Source organism: Hemicordylus capensis, chromosome 6 (assembly GCF_027244095.1).
Source record: "Hemicordylus capensis ecotype Gifberg chromosome 6, rHemCap1.1.pri, whole genome shotgun sequence".
Classification (NCBI taxonomy): Eukaryota; Metazoa; Chordata; class Lepidosauria; order Squamata; family Cordylidae; genus Hemicordylus; species Hemicordylus capensis.
This window is the reverse complement of record NC_069662.1, coordinates 31,577,504-31,595,721: the sequence shown is the minus strand read 5'-3', so window position 1 is coordinate 31,595,721 and position 18,218 is coordinate 31,577,504. Positions and strand designations below refer to the sequence as shown.

General features: G+C 42.9%; 1 pseudogene; it reads right to left on the bottom strand.

The window, feature by feature from the left end:
- Positions 1-2,065: 2,065 nt before the first annotated feature.
- LOC128331199 (uncharacterized) lies at positions 2,066-17,460 on the bottom strand (annotated as a pseudogene).
- Between the last annotated feature and the right edge of the window lie 758 nt (positions 17,461-18,218).

The following is an 18,218-nucleotide window of genomic DNA, read 5'->3' as shown; positions in this document are numbered from 1 at the left end:
GCCGAGCAGGTTTGCAGATCCTTAATGAAAGAAAAGTCTGTGGGAGAAGGGATGCCATTGCACATTATGAGTGATACAGCCTGATAACTCTGTCCCCACAGATGGTTCTTCTCATGAGTTGTGAAGTGGTATCCCCATGATCTTACACTCTTATGAGTGAGTGGTCTGCTCAGGAACAGCATCTATCATCATCACAGATAAGGAATTGCTCCTTACACGGGAGGCAATGCTGAATAAGCCTAGGCACCACACATGTTCCCCCAAGGGGAAGAGGCTGGGTCCCCACATCTCCAGAATCATTGTGCAAGCAATGGGATAGAATGGGAGGAAGGCATGCCCCTGGGTGACTTTCCCACTTGACAGGCTGACAAGCATGAGATGGTATGTGGCAGCATCTCTGTTGCCAGGCAACTGCTTTGTTGGATCGGAGATAGGGGAGGGGGAAGTATTCACAGAGGTGGCCAGTGAGAAGCATTGCAGGCATGCAGCCGGCTCACTCTTGTATGGGTCTGCACTGCCGTCTCTATTATTTTGGTTCCAGAAACTGCATTAAACCATGGTTATGGTGGCATCTGCATTCAGATGTAAAGCTGCTGCTGAAAAATCTCTGTTTGCAGCAGTTAAACCCACTACAAACTGAAAGTTGAGATTGGAGTTTGGCAAGGTAAACCTCAGGTAGCTTTGGCTGCAAAACTGTGGTTGTACACATATGGACGTTCACAAATTCAAACCTCTGCCTCATTAAACTGATGGTTCATGTTATGTGCGAATGTGGCCATTGTGCGAATGTGTTATGTGCGAATGTGGCCATTGTGCCTCTCTACAGACAAACACGATTGAACCATGAGCATCGTATTGTGGAGGGTGATTGACATGAGCAGCGTACTGCGAAGGATGTGACATTCAGAACTGACTTGAGACGCTGAACATGACTGCAGCACCTCTTGGTAACAATGTCTGGCTCAAGCTGAGCTGTTGCAGAAAGGTTACCTGCAAAACATGAGGCGTGCCCAAAGTTGCACACCTTGTTGCACAAGTAAATGTCAAATGTGAAACATAGGGCCACCACCATTGCAGAAGGATTAGATATTAAAGCATTACTCAGAATATTGCTGGCCCTTGCAAAGAGAGTCCCACATACACAAATTCACAACTTACAAATGCCACAACTTTACTGAAGACTCTGAAGGGTGAATGAAAGTGTCTACTACTGAGAACTGATTCAAATAGTCATGGCCCATTCTTTATGTAAATGCTGCTAATATGAGCAGACCTGAGCCCAAATCAACATTTCCCATCCCAAATCGACATTTCACATGCTACAATAAATACTCAACCAGCTACATTAGTGGCACCGAGTCAAACAGAATTTAACACCTGAGGGCAGCATGCCTGTGGTTGCTAAGGCTAAGAGGTAGCAAGGGCTGAAGGCCAGGAATGCCCTGAAAATGTAATACTAATAAGGATGAGTCAAGCCAATTCAGTCTCAAATCTAGATGAGGATTCGAATGTCGCTCTGGGTGCACATCTCTTTCTGCACGGCCTACCCTTATGGAGCCTTGCTTCTATGTACAGATTTATATTTCTAGACTGGGATTGATGACTTTAGTTGAATAATTGTTTCACATGTTTACCTAATTCTTTTTCTGGGTTTAAATTATATTAAAGAAACAACACCCCTTTAAAAAAATTGTAGCAGGCTTAGTAAGAAAATAAAGTGTAAAAAATATATGTCAGAGGTGAACATACTGGAATGTACTTCTTATAATATAGATTTCTGAAGTCAACATACAGAAAAATATCCAACACCCAGAAATGTGGTAGTACATGCAGAATAGCTTAATTTCTTCTTCAGAGACCTATGCAGTAGACATGTTCTGTTCTCAGAGTCCAAGATCCCCAAGCACATAAACATGAACACTGCATGCTTTCATCTAGATAATGACAAAATAATGTTATGGGAATGGGAATGGGAGTGATCCACAATTTCTAAGCTAGATAATTTATTTTACCTATTTAGGCTTATTTTTATGAAGGAAGAGTCAAGAAGCTCTGGATTGATGATTCACAGTCTAAAACGTAGTACCCTCCCAGCAGCCTTCTTTAAGGATTCCTTGACATCCTTGTTTCTCAGGGTATATATAAGGGGGTTCACTAAAGGGGGAAGAACAGTGTACAACAGAGAAAATATTTTGTTCAGGTCTATCACTGTTTCAGTTTTTGGTGTCAGATACACAATAGTTATGGCCCCATAAAAAAATAGAAACAACTATCAGGTGAGAAGAACAGGTGGAAAAGGCCTTTTGCCTCCCAGTGGTGGAGGGGATTCTTAAGATGGTAGCAATAATGTATGCATAGGAAATCAGGGTCAGAAGGAAAGGAGGGAAAGTGAATCCAAAAGCTAAGATTACACTACCATGTTTGACCAGGCTGGAATAGCTGCATGAGATTTCAATCAATTTGAGAGACTCACAAAAAAAATGATCGATTTCATTAGGTCCACAATACTCCAGTTGTAGCACCAATGCCAAATATATAGAGGTAAATATCATTCCATTGATCCAAGAGCCCGCTGCTAACTGTATACAGAGCTTACTGTTCATAAGAGTTGAATAATGTAAGGGTTTGCATATTGCTAGGAAACGATCATAAGACATTACAGAGAGAAGATAACATTCTGTCCCAATCAAGAAACCAAAGAAATACAATTGTGTGAGACATCCTTTGAGGGAGATGGTTTTTGCCCCTGTCAGGAGACTGGCCAGCATCTTGGGTAGGATGGTTGAGCTGTAGAATGTCTCTAAGAAAGACAAATTCCCCAGGAAGAAGTACATGGGGGTGTGAAGATGATGATCCATCACTATCAGAAGAATGGTGAGGATGTTGGCAGCCATGGTCAAAATGTAGATCACCAGAAACACCAGGAACAAGAAAATCTGTAGGTCATGGAGCTCCCCAAACCCCAGAAGGATAAACTCTGTGATTTCAGTCTGGTTTCTCCACATAGTTTTCACAGTATCCAATCTATTTAGTCAATTTATATCAGGTTCTGCAATAATGATGGAACATGTCGTGTTTACATGCTGTTTTATCTGATTGTATGTCACCAACATTCATCACAATTTTATTCTTGGAAAGTACAGGCATGAAACTGTCACCAGACATCAAGCTTGCCTTGCAGATGCTGAAGCATAAATGCAAAACTCAGCTGGGACTTTATTTCACTTCATCAATTGGGTTACACTTTTCATCTAGCACATGATTATGCCACTCTGCAATTCCAAGTCCTATCAATTGGAACTAATTTTCATGTCACAACAGTACTACATACAAATAATAGTATGACTGAAATACACATTTAAATTAAGTGAAATGGTGCAATGAGACAAAGGGAGCTATTCCCAGTGACAAAGGGAGGCTATTCTCCAAAGGCCACTAGCCCGCCTAATTCCCCCTCCCCTTAAATGAAGTTAACAGAGTGAGCGCTCCATTAACCTCATCTTTTTTGCTCGTTTGTCGCCACGGTGTGCAGCGACACATGAGTAGACTCCTGATTAGGAGGCTGCAGCAAGATTCCTGTGCTCAGGGGTCTCTCCAGGATGCCCCACACACTCATGAGGGGGATCTTGGGAGCTCCAGGGGCCAAACTGCCCCTGATCTCCGCGGCCCCTGCCGACTCCGTGATTCGGCCGCCCCTGGGCTGCTCTTTGATCATCTGTGGGGAGAGTGGGCTAAGACCTCTCTCCACACAGACGTGACAGAAACTCTTCTCATGGATCATGAGAAGAGCTTCAGAATCTGCTTAAAATTCAAACATGGATTGCAATTATTCTTGGTCCATTGATGAAAAGGAGACAAAATAAAATCTACAAATTCCAAAAATCCTAACAAATCTGCCAGGTAAATAATTTACTAATTCATTTCCATAGATCTCTGTTCCTCTCCTTTTCTTGGTGCACTATAGGCTGAGGCTCAGGTGAGAAAGGGTGATTGGCCAAAGGCCACACAGTGAACCTCATGACTGCATGGGGATTTGAACTCTGGCATCCATGCTGCTAATCCAACAGTCTAACCACTACACCACACTGGCTGTTGTGCACAGTGATGTATGTATTGAGAAGTAGGTATTGAGGTATGCCTTGAGTTCTATGTTGGGCCTTTTGGAGATCCATCTATGCATGGCTGTTGTATCTGCACTGGGCAGGATCATTGCTTCTGCACAATCCAGTCAATATTCAGCATTATGGTCCAATGTCCCAGGGAGGTTTAAGAGCACGCTTAAATGCTTGCCACTGAAATGTGTGGGAATTTCAATAATTTAATTTAATTTAGTCTTTTAATAATAAATTAGATAGCATGCGAGTCAGTGGAGGGCCCATATTTCCCCTTTTCAGAAAATATTATACTTGGTTGACATATTGTATACAATTATCACATACGCCTGATCCAGATATAACACAGAAAACCCACTTCTGCGCCCCACTCCTCCCACTCTCCCATCAACATTCAGATGTTTGGGAGAGCAGTTTGTCTGCAGTCAGCAAGACTGCAGAGAGGTGAGGGAGCCAGCTGTGTGGGCTTCCTTCTTAAGAGAAGGACATCCCGCACAGCCCATTAGTTCAGAGTGTCGGAGGAGCTTCCTCCCTCAACTCTGGCTCCATGAGGCCCAAACAGGTGTAATTCACCCAGCATTCAGGTTTAACTCTGGCACTACAGAAATTGAGTTTGTGGCGGCAAAACTCCACTCTGACCGAAAACTCAGAGGGGAGTTTGGTAAGGGAAACCAAAGGTTGCTTCCCCCCGCAAACTCCATTTGCCTGAATCTGGATGGTCGGGTTGGGAAACTGGAGGTGAAGGGACCTCTGATTTCCCATTACATCTGAACCGGACCATAGATTTCAGCCTACCGCCTCCATACCATTATTTTAAATTTACAGACATAGGAAATAACTTTTAACAAATTAAGCAAATTCACCACCTTCATAAGGCTTTTAAGGAACTGGTGATATCACATATACAGTATAACACATTTTACAAGAATTATTAGCAACTCAATGTGGCAAATACCTCAGTTCTGGATAAACAATCAAATGAAATATTTCTTGATCCAGAGAGTAAGATATACTTTATTCCCTCTTTGTCCTCCTTTATGGCTGTAGCTTTGCTCACCCAATGAACCTTTGTCCTCCTTTTCTTATTTACATCTCAGTCCTTCTTGCAAGTAAGCGGTCTTCATTTACCTCTGGTCTCCAGAGATATTTACTAATTACTCAAGAGGGAAATGGTATTTACCTATGACTTACAGTAATTGTCAATATGAACATCTAAACAAACTGAAAGAGCATGAAGATATTCAAGAGAATATCTTGATGCTATAGCATGGCTTGAGTTTTCCCCACTAAGCCAAATATATATTATCATCTTTTAACTTCTCATACTAATAGGTCAATCCATAGATGATGTTGATGAAAATGCAGCCTGTGTTGGTCACTTCAAATGACGAGGCAATCTCACTAATCTTCTGTCTCTCTCCATTATATACTCAGACTGAGGACTGTTTACTATATCAGAGCTTAGAGCTGTATTATTCTGTTCATTCTTACAACATTTCACAGAATTACAGATACGATGTGTAAAGCTATAGAAGTGTTAGGCCATATTTAAATCAGACCTAGCCTGGTTCCAACAGAGCCGGTTTGAACTCTCTCGAGTGACTCAAGCCCCCATTTTGTGTAAGAAAGAGATTGCCATCCATTTTGTGACACTTGTGTCTCTTGGAGTGATTTGCTGTGATGTAGATCCCCTGATTGGCCAGATGTGTCAGGCCCTTTGAGTGGCTTTGAAAAAGTATCACTCAGGGACACCTATCACCCCATTGGCTAGTGGGGAGGGGCAAGAGGGTGGGTGCTTGAAGGAGGGTTATTCAAAGAATATTAAAGAACACTTTGTGGCTTGTAATATCTCTCTGTCTCTGCTGCTCATGTATGCTGCCTGAGAGAGACTGAGGAGCTACTGCTGCTGCTGCTTAGGTTGCCTTGCCTTGCAGTTTGGCCTAGTGGTCTCCAGAGAGTTTTGACTGACTCGTGATTTCCCTCCCCTCCCCCATTTTCCCCTTAAATTACAATATTTAAGTATTTTCCTGGCTGGCTGTAGTGTGCTTAAATTTTTGTGTGTGTTGTGAGTGAGTGCATCGCGGGGCCTAGGGATGTGCATACTGGTTCAAAACCGAACCAGTTTGGCATCAAAGTGGTTCAGTTCTATGGCTTGATAATGAGCCGATCCCGCCCCCCTGGTTTGGCTCAATATTGAGCCAAATCCCCCAACCTTTTTTGGGGGGGTTGTAAGTTAATTTGAAAAATATTAACTTACCCATGGGGGGCACTGCCATTGCCACAGGTGTGTCTCCAGAGGCTCCCCTGCTGGTCTCCTTTACAGCTCCAAATCTCCCAATTTTTGTGGTCTTCAGCCCGTTCTGGGCCTGCCCTCCATCGCGATGGCCATTTTAGAAGCCACTGCACATGCCCAATGGGCATAAAACAGGCTGAAGACTGCCAGAACTAGGCGATTTGGGGCTGTAATGGTGGCCGGTGGGGGAGTGGAAGCCTCTGGAAATTCCCCTAAAGCTGCGGAAGCACCCCCAGAGGGGTAATTTTTTAAAAAAACAAACAATTTCCCAACCCTCCTGAACTAAACTGAACCAAACCGGTGGGGGGGGGGGCAAGGGGGTGCAAAACTGAAGTAGCCCAGTCCAGTTTGGGCCAACACTCCTAGTGGGGCCCTCAGCCTCACTCCTGCTTGTTTCCCATCCTACTAGCCTAGCTTCAGGACTCTGGCCCAAGAAGAAATTTAGATTGCAAGCCAATTGGAATGCAATGCCCAAAACGAGTCAGAAAGGGGGGGGGGGGAAACAGGCCTCCAAAATGGAGCTCAGAAGACTTGAAACATTCCAAGCTTGTTCTTTTGGAATATCTGACTTGACCAGTTGTTCTGGTGGAATTTTTAGAACATTTGTGTCCTGTTCCGAGCACGAAGAAAACATATTCATCTTCAGGCACCGTAATAATCACTTGCTCCTCATTGGGGCAGTGCAGGGATTTAGCCATTCTGGGACTCAGGAGGCATTTGCCATGCAGGAAACTGGGCCTCCCTTGTTGAATGGAAAAATGTAAGTGGAAACTTGTGACAACTGGAGAGAAGTAGAGAAATCACAGTGGGGCAAAGGGCCAGGGGATAGGGGTGTGGGAGCCAGTTCGATTCGAACCACAGTTTGAATTGAAGCGGCCCAGTTTTGGGTGGTCCTAATTCAAACCAGACTGTGCCCAGTTCTAAGAACCAGATTGTGGACTGGTTTGGGGGTATACTTGTAAAGGGGAATCCCACGAGGAATCCTCCTTACAAGTAACCCCATCTCTGTGCCTCCTCGGGCTGCACACAGCTTGGTTAAGTGTACACACTTGACCACTGGAAGAGATCATCAGGAGGTTTGGTGCTGGAAGTTATCAATAGGCTGATGATGCCCAGATCTACTTCTCCATGCCGACCACATCAGGAAATGTCATATTTCCCCTAAATGCCTGCCAAGAGGCAGTAATGGGCTGCATGAGGGATAACAAACTGAAGTTGAATCCAAATAAGACAGAGGTACTGACTGCAGGGGGCAAGGCCCGAGAGATGGTTTAGATCTGCCTGTTCTGGATAGGGTTACACTCCCCCTGAAAGATCAGGTTCATAGCTTGGGAGTGCTCCTGGATGCAAAGCTCTCCCTTGTTTCTCAGGTTGAGGCAGTGACCAGGAGCACTTTTTATCTGCTTCAGCTGATATGTCAGCTACATCCATTTCTAGAGGTGAATGGCTTTAAAACAGTGTTACATATGCTGGTAACCTCCGGACTTGACTATTGCAATGAGCTCAACGTGGGGCTGCCTTTGTACATAGTCTGGAAACTACAATTGGTACAGTATTTTGTAAGAGATTTTTGACTCTCCAAAATCCCCGCAACCAGGAATAATTGAAGACTTCAAAAATTCTCACACTAATAGACTGTGGGTCCTTTCTGAAGGTTCTGGCTGCCAAGAATCCCAAGACTCAAGAAGACACGAGGAGAAGTGAAGGGATTATATTTAATCAAAACAAATTTATTTTCTTACCAATGTTCAGATGAATCACAGCATACACAATGACTTCCCTCACAGTAACTAAAACAATATCAAGCTGGCACTCTATAAATTGCTAAAACTTGCATTCACTCTTTGTGGCCTATTCAGTTCCCCTGAGCTTACCAGAGGAAACTGATGTTTCCTTCTTGCAAGGTATCGGGTGTGTCAAGTTGGGCAATCTTCCTCTTTTTCCTTTACCTTCTGCATCCACTGGTCCCACTGACCCCTTTTGCCTCAAATCAGGGGTATATGTACCCTCACTTTTCCCACCTACGCACTAACGGTGATTGGATAGAGAGAGGGGTCCTGACCATCCATGACCCTCAGCTAACCTGTCCCATTTGACATTTAATATCATTGGTCAGGGAAGATGTGAAAGAGGAACAAGGCATGGGCCAGCGACCCCCCTTCAAATGGAACACCGGGCCTTGGCGTACTTTCGATCTGAGGTACTAAAAAAATGAGGAAGTGTGCCCGAGCCGAAAGGCCGATTCTCTCTAATTTTAGACAAGAGCTCTAGATGAGGGCTGCTCTTGACATTATGGAAGATATTCTGGAATAGGGGGATTTGACATGATCATACATGGCCCTGGTCAGACAGGGGAATTTGGCACGGTCCCATTTCTGTACAATCGTAGGAGGTCTAGGGACCGGCCCAAAAGGGGGATATCTAATTTGGACGTATTGTGTGGGATTTGTGAATCCACCTTTCGTGACGGCATTCACTCATGGGTTCATGTAAGATCAAGGCCTAAACTGTATCAAGCCAACAGACCCATGTCAAGCATTTATCTAATTCAATATGGCTAACTCATCTATGCACATATGCAATATAAAATGATCTCAATTGGATCTTACAATGTGACAGCCATTTCGGTCTCTGAGACAACACGAAGTGACCACATAACACCAGTTTTAAAAGAACTGCACTGGCTCCTGCTATGTTTCCGGGAGAAATACGAAGTGCTGGTTATTACCTATAATCCCTTAATGGCTTGGGTCCAGGCTATATAAGAGAGCGCCTCCTTTGTCATAGACCCTGCCACCTGTTACACTTTTCTGGAGATGTCTGGTTACGGGTGCCACCAGCTCATTTGGGGGCGACCCAGGACCGGGCTTTCTCTGTGGTTGCCCCAGGGCTTTGGAATATGCCCCCTGCTGAAATAAGAGCATCACCTTCTCTGTTTCTTTTCAGGAAAAACCTCAAGACTCTCCAGTTTTTGCAGGATTTTAATTAGAATTAATTTTAATAATTTTAAAAACTTGTTTTAATAACTATTTTGTTCTATCGTTTTTATTCTGTCATGTATTTTAATCTGTGACTTTTAAATATTTTAAATTGTGTACACCACCTAGAGCTGTACATATCAGGCAGTATAAAAACATAAATAAATAAATAAATAAAATTTGTAGGCGGTTATACAAATAAAACTTTTTGATTTGTATATAAACTAGAAGTCTTCTTTAGCTTGATTACTGAGTAGCATCTTGGGTTTAGGGGAATCCTTTTGAGACACACCTATAGCACTCTCTCGCACACCCAATTGCTCTCAATGCTTCAAGAATAGCGTACTGAGAGAGAAAGGAGGGGAGGGGATTAACTGGGGTAAAAGGAATGGTCCTCCTCCCCACATGGTTTGATCTTATGATTGCTTCAACATAAATACAACTTGCTGCTCATTTGACTATGCCACAGCTATAGGATTACAGTTTTGCTTGTGACTAACTTTCAGTTATTTCAGTGGGTCTACTCTAAGCAGGATTAATGCTGGATACATCCAGGCTTGTCCCTCCAGCTGTTTTTGGACTACAGGTCCAAGCATTCCCAACAACAATTTATTGTGGCTGGGGATACTGGGAATTTTAGTTCAACGACAGCTGCAGGGCCCAGTTTGCCCACCCCTGGTGCAAGAGATCTCTATTTTTTATTATTTCTTGTTTACCCAGTCAGACAGGTGTTATGGACTGGTTTGTTTTATCCAGACATCGAGTCCTTCCCAAGGACCTGAGATGGCTGAATTTTATTGTCAATTGTTATAGATATCGTCGCAGAATATAGGCTGTTCCCAGGAAAGTTGCTTTTTGTAACTGGCTGATGGTGATTTCTGTGACCCCTATGTTATTATTTCTATCTATTTATAGAAGGCATACCCATTGCTAATTCCATGTGTGGCAGCTCTTGTGGGAGTTCTCACTAGGAAAGAGAGGAAAGTTGTGGGGCCAGCAGACAGGCGGGCGAGGCAGGAAACAAAACGGCAGCAAGAGGAACGGTGGCAGTGGGTGGAGGTGGGTGGGGTGGGCAGGGAAGGAGAAAAGGGTGGCAGCAGGCAGTGTGGTGGACAGGCAGGTGGGGGAAGAAAATGGCAGCAGTAGGTGGGTGGGGAAGAAAAAAGCAGCGGCAGCAGCAGTGGTGGGAAACTAGAGTCGTGGATGCTCTGTGCCTGACCCAGCTAGTTATTATTTATTTTATTTAACCTATTTCTATACTGCTCCAAACTTGCATCTGGTGGTCCGAATTCCAACCAGGTGAAGCTGAATGAGCAGTGACTGGCCGAAGTCATCCATTCAGCTTCAAGACTGAGTGAGGAATTGATTGTAAAACAATTCTTTACACTTGGTCACCTAAGAAAAATTGTTTGCTCAGATGCCTTACATGTATGGAAATTGTGACACTTGAGCTTTCACTGCAAAATAAATGACACACTTCTTCTGTGCCACCACTTTACCCCTCTCAAATCATGCAACCCCCTCCAAACCCTCCATTGCAGCCAATCAGCCCAGATGATAACCGCTTTGGGAATCCACCCCCATATAGTAGCAAAGTCGGCTGTGGCTTGTTGAATCACAGCAAGTCCAATTTGCTTACCCAGATCATTTTCACCCAAATAAACAACCAAAATCTTGTGAGAGGCACTAACAGCAACTGGCTCCACAGCATTCTCCATCTATTCAACCAATGCAGGCTGGCGTGCTTCCCCAAACCAAGTTGGGTACCCATTTACGAGGTGCTGGCTCATTTGAAGGCCCAGAAAACAATGGAATGGCCACATATCAGTACACCCAAAGGAGCCACTGCTCCACCAGCACCTGCAAAAATAACAAGAAAAGTTGAGCACCCAGCAACAGGCCAGGAAGTAACATAAAACATTAATGTACATAACGCAGAAACACCTTGGACTTCCATTGTCTTATGTGCTTGATCTCAGAATCATCAAAACCCATCCAACGGGCCACCATTGCAGCTCCAATCCAAAAGGACTGCAGGGTAAAATGGTGGATCAGCTCACCCAGTTTGATAAGTGCTTTTTGCAGGGGTTAAGCAGGGGCAGGCACGTAACAATGATAGGGCAAGGGGAGACAGTTGTCTGGGGGCCCCACTGCCTGGAGGGGCACCCCAGGGGCACCTCATGTGACTCCCCATTGCCCCCTGCCCAGCCCCAAGGCCCCTCAGCCACTTGCCCTGTTCGCCGTCTCTCCTGCTTGTTCTCCTGGCCGGCAATCGAAGTAGCAGCCCAGCTGCCAAGAGCTCCTTTTCTCCCGCCTCTCAGCTGATCGGCGGGTGGGCAATGGGGCTTCCACGGAGGCCTCCGTGTAGGCCGCAGTGAAGCCTGAACTCGAGTAGGGCCCAAGCCAGCCAGGAAGGAGGAGGCAGCCGGAGTGTTCTCTGCAGCAGAAGACCCCTTGCTGCCCTGCTTAACCCAGACCAGCATTTGCCAGGTAGAGTGTGAACTCCTTTTTGTGGTTACCTTTCCCGCCCCCCCCGCCCCATATATAGGGATCTGCTTGCCATAGGGCTTGGATATGGGGGGGGGGAGGGACCGAGAAGTCTCTGAATATTTATTTTGAAACAGCTTGGAAAATTTGCTGACTTAAAAAAAACTATCTAAAAAGTCCTATAAGTGGCTTGTTTCATGGCAGAAAATTACAAAAACTTCTGGAAGAAACAGTATTTTATTAATTTTATTTATTCATTCATTCATTTATAAATGCACTTATGTTCAAGTTGTTTTGCAACCCAGAAGGTCTGAGTGAGAACTGCGAAGCATGTCTTCTGCTTTTATTTTATTTTATTTTTCTTGTGTGTTCACTGCTCCCCAATAACTTGCAGGGACTTCAGGGTAAATCTGGCCAACATGTGAATGCAGCTCCTCCATTCCAGAGGAGATGTGTCTTAAAGGGCTTTAAAAGCCTCCTGTGAAAAACCTCCTGCAATCAAACTTGACTGAATTTGTTCAGAATTCTGGGAAAACAAACATAGGTTCACCCTGCATGGTTGAAAGTCTCCTTTGCTAATCTGCAGCAAGGGGCCCATTTTAATCATTCATCTTTCTAGTGTATTCTAGGCATTAAAAGTAATACAAATGTATAGTACTCAATGTATATCACTATATATTGTGACGTGTGTGTGTGTATTCAGTGAAATGTATTTGCAGGCAGCATACTTATTTTGGAATATCAGACTTAAATCCTTGGGGGCCTGGGGTGTGCGGAGGCCCTGGACTTTGGGGGGGGCATTTTAAAATCTTGTCTCTGGGCCCACTCCAACCTTGCTACGCCCCTGAGCAGGGGTGCATCTTAGCTCCCCTCATGTTTAATTATTATATGAACAATATTGTTGAATGTTTAAACAAGCTAGAATTTCACCCTCTGAAATTATCTTCCAAGTATATCTCTGTCCTTTTGTATGTGGATGATGCAGGGATCCTTTCCCAGTCTCCAACCAGGTTACAAAGAGCCTTAGCAGCTTTGGTAAGTATTTGTAGAGAAAATGTTTTATATGTTAACTATCATAAGACCAAAATTATGTGGTTTGATAAAACTAAAAAAAAAAAAAAAATTGGGCAATTGATATGCATGTGATCGAGCAAGTAGATCATTTTAAATACATGGGTGTAATTTTCCATTTTAAAGGTAATCCAAACGCCCACAAAGAATAGGTATAACAGCATGCTATTGTTGCTATGCTCTGATGTTTTGTTTTTTCTTTGATATTTTGATGTATTTTTCCTCTCTCTTTTTGCTTTTTTCTGGTCAGTGACCAAATAAAGAATCATTGATATATTTTCCCTATACTGCAGAGGCATCTGGACAGACTGGAGGGTTTCTATACTAAGCTACTAAGTTTTCTGATACAAATCAAACTATAACCTGCATAGTAGCTAAGTTCTGTGTCACTGCAGTGGAAACATGACAACAATTGACACAGTCGTGATTCAGTTGGTTGTAATATTTTCCTTTAGCATTTAGCAATAGCAATAGCACTTACATTTATATACCGCTCTATAGCCGAAGCTCTCTAAGCAGTTTACAATGATCATTTAGCATATTGCCCCCAACATTCTGGGTACTCATTTTACCGACCTCGGAAGGATGGAAGGCTGAGTCAACCTTGAGCCCCTGGTCAGGATCGAACTTGTAACCTTCTGGTTACAGGGCGGCAGTTTTACCACTGCACCACCAGGGGCTCTTAGTTGCTTTTAAACTCTGTATTTGATCTTTGAGGAATATAAACAAACAAACATTGATTTGATTTGAACCTTTATTATATGAACATGCTAATGAAAATCTGGGAACAGCACAGAAGCAAAAATTCAACTAATGTTCATTTTGGCAATATATACAACACCTTCTTTCATTTTAAATATGTGTCAATACAAATCAGTGACAGAGGCCATGTATCTTTCTTCTTTAAACTTGATATAGTCCATAAAGGAATCTTTCTTCTTCAAACAAAATGGTCTTGAATCTCTCCAAGGAGAAGATATAGTACATGCTTTGCAGAATGTTATTGCTCATGGGTCCTAGATCCCCTTGACCCCATACCTTCATAAAAGGAAATAAATAAAGCATACTGGGATCTATGAATTCAAACCAACATGAAACTAAGAGATCCCCCATCAAACTGTCCACTCACCCTATGATGAAAAAACAAGCACAACTGTGTCCAATAGATCTATAATCAGAGGTGCAGCTAGGTAATTTTGGAGCCTGGACCTAAAGGCCTTTGGAGCCAGCCCCCTCACCCCCACAAAATGTTAAGCACCATTTTTAACACATAGGATCTTAGGGGCACAAACCACACCATCCAGGACAGACTAAAGATGATGGGGGGGGGCAGGTGGTGCGGAAGCCCTGGACTTTGGGGGTAAGAGTGCTTCAATCTATAATAGAAATACATACATTCTAAGACAAGATAAAACAACTGGAAATGGTATAAATGACACAATTGTATGGTATTAGATGAATGATAAAGTCCATTGTATGGAAATTTATGTAGTGTATAAATGAATACATCCACATGACAGTGACCTCCATTTTGAAACAGATCTTTCTCAAGTGTAAGTTGTTTGTCTTGAAACCAAGTAGCTTTGTACCTGATAAGAACTTGCTTTTTTGAGATAACATTCTAGAAACAGGAGGAGTAGTTGCAAAAGAGAAAGACTTTGGAGCATATGGATCCGTGACACTTTGTCAAGACAAACTTCCACTTGAGAAAGATCTCTTTTGAAAATCTCTTTCAAGGGAACTGAGTCACCCTCATGTGGATTTATTCATTTATGATTCACATCAGTTTCCACACTATGGACTTGATCACTCCTCTCATAACATACAATTGTTTCATTGATGCCATTTCCAATTGTTTTGTCTTCCATTACTTCATAAACACTCCAGTACATGTATATAAGAAACAAGTTGGGGTGAATAATTTTTGTAGGTTTTAACTGCCTGCTGCTATTACCTCCTTGGTCTCTCCTTGCTGTTGGGCCTTACTCTTGCCCCCAACAATAGTAAATGCTTCTTTTTGTTAGAATTATTTCTTGCCACTGCATATTCAGCAAGGTATCTTCCCTCCTCCACTTCTGAACCACTCTGCTACCCTACTTTTTCCTCCATCAATTCCCACATGCTCTGGAGAGTAGGACACTGTGTGATGGGGGAATGGACCATGACATTCCAGGGCTTGTTGATGGGAGTGCAGTGGAGGTAATCACCTCACTGCCGACAGAGGTGCTCAGGAAGGTTAAGGTGGGGTCCATATATTGAAACACCAATATTGATGGAACAGAAAATGTTCTGCTGCACTTCTGTTTGACTTCTTCAATTGCAACTTTGACCAACATCCTATTGCTGTACTTTTGCAATGAACAAAGTTGGACACATACAAGAAGAGCGCATAGCTTTGCTAAATCACAAAGTTTGCAAAGGCTCCATGCAAAACGTATGAGGTATGCCACAGGTTCCACATCTTGTCACGTGAGTACAAATATGTTTGTACTAGAGCAAAACTAGTCTGGAATGCAAGCTCCAAACTTAGATCAATGGTCCTAGTGAGAAGCAGTTTCAGTCAGGAAGTTGGCCACTGCCTTGAAGCTCATGAGCAACATTTAACCAACTGCTGAAATCCCAAGCTTCAGCACATTGATTAAGAATGGATTAGGATTCAAGCATCAGTTTGCTTGCATTTGTTCATCCAGCATGCTTTCATTCTTTTCTTGTTGTAGCCAATAAAGCCACCTTTAGTCATTCCTGCATATGATAACAGTCCTCCAGAAAACTGACTGCTTTTCTTAGGAAACCAAAGTAGGAAATGTGAACTTTTAATAAGTAGGTCATATTTAAAAATCAAACATTTTTGAAAACATTTTTTCACATGAATTTTGCTTAAACACATGGTTTAAGCCAGTGAGTCTCAAACTTGGGTCCTCAGGTGTTATTGGACTTCAACTCCCATAATCCCCAGCCTCAGTGGCCTTTGGTTGGGGATTATGGGAGTTGAAGTCCAATAACACCTGAGGACCCAAGTTTGAGAATCACTGGTTTAAGCAAACCATGGTTCAAAATATTCATACACAAACAAAAATTAGACATGGTTCTGTAAAAATGAAAGGAAACTGAATTCTCTACATGCTAATCATTAAAGAGAATCTGTCATATAGCAATTGAAATATTAACACAGAAAATGGAGGAAAGAGCTCACTAACTGTTCCAATATCAGATTTTTCTTCTGCTCTTGAGCCAAAAAAACATGAGGCAAGTCTTCTCAAGGAATCCTTTACCTCTTTCCCCCCGCCTCAGACTGTATATGATGGGATTGAGCATGGGGGTCAGGTTGGTAAAAGAAAAGAAAAGATGGAAAACACTTAGTGTTCGGTATCACATAGGTGCCCATTAATTTGCTATAAGCATTGCAACCATTAAGAGATGGAGAACCGGTGGAAAATGTTTTTTTCTTCTTTCCCATAGTGGAAGGATTTTTCATCACAGCAGCAATGATGGAAATGTATGATACTAAAGTCAATTGTAATGACTTTTACAATATAACCTGAGTACATCTGCCTGCCCATTTCCCCAGATATCTTCCCAAAGCTTTGTTTACCTCTTTATTCCTTAAGGTATAGATGAGAGGATTGAATAGTGGAGTCACACTAGTGTAGAAGATGGAAAATATTTTGTTTGACTTCTTGGAAAGGTCAGCAGAAGGAACCAAATAAACAGCAAGCAGACTTCCATAAAATACAGTCACAACAATGAGATGAGATGAGCAGGTGGAAAAGGCCTTTTGCTTCCCTGTTGTAGTTGGAATTTTCAGTATGGTGGAAATAATACAAATATAGGAAGTCAAGGTTAAGACTGTTGGAAACATGGATATGATGCCACACACCACTGTAAGTGCCAATTCTGCAAGCCTTGTGTCACTGCAAGAGAGTTCTGTCAAGGGTGGGAAATCACAGAAGAAATGATCGATTTCATTGGATTTGCAAAAAGACAAACGGGATGTTAAGGCAATGACTACCGTGCCGCCTAGAAACCCACTTACCCAACAGCATGTAGCTAACTGGATAGAAATTCTGGGGTTCATAAGAACCAAATAATGCAGTGGTTTGCATATCGCTATATATCTGTCATAAGACATCAGAGCTAATAGATAACATTCTGTGGCTGCCAAGGTGCCAAAGCTATATAACTGAGCCATGCAGCCAATAATGGAAATGGTTTTGTCTCCTGTCAGAAAGCTGCCCAACATCCGAGGGATAATGGTTGAGGTGTAACAGATCTCCAGGAATGACAGGTTACCCAGGAAGAAATACATGGGAGTCTGAAGGTGTTGATCAGCCAGAAGCAGCACAATGATGAGGATATTCCCAGACATGGTCATGATGTAGATGGCTAGAAACACTAAGAAGAGAAGAATCTGAAGTTGTGGGAGATCTCCAAATCCTAGAAGGATGAAAAAGGTAACAACCGTCTGGTTTTTCCACTGTGTGCTTTCTACAGGTTGCATCTGTGGGAGAAACACAGGCATTATGGAAACCTTCCTCCTCTTCCTCCTCCTGGTCACAGAATCAAAAACAGATTGTGAGCTCTGTGATAACTCTGGTTACACAAGGACATAGATGTTGGCTTCACTTGTAGCCACCCCATTCTAGAGCACAGTGCTCTTTGGGTTAACTACTTGTCAAAGGTCAGGGAGGCAGCCAGCCGCATTCCATCATCTTTGAGGAAAGCGTTTTCGGTTCCACTCCCACTTCTATTCACTTGCTTTTGCTAGAAGCATGGGGAAAATTGAAGAATGTGCAGAACCCACTGAGAAATGTCACTTCTTATAGAAACTGGTTTAGCTTCCCATGAAAATTCTCAGATGCTTCTCCTTGGGAGGAACTCTGACATCCATTTTAATTTCACTTTTACAAGATGAACTAGGAATGTGCTTAAAAGTAAAATATAGCAGTTACCTTCTAACTAGCCTGGACTCCCAATCCAAATCCTGCTTTCATTCAAATGGCTACTGTGTTTCTAGCCATCTGCATCATGACCATGTCTGGGAATATCCTCATCTAGATTGAGAGTCCAACATCCACAGTTAAATGTGGATAATGCAGGGGTCAGCTACAGGTGTTCAAAATTTTTAAAGGAATATTCCAAGTTTGAACCCTCTGGGCTCAGGAAAAGGAGATTGGAGGGAATTTTGGACCATCAGTCATGGGTGGGGAGCTGAGAAATTGATTTTAGCTCCAATCCAAAGGAAAGAAACCTTTCCCAGTCCTAAGGAGGGAAATCCTT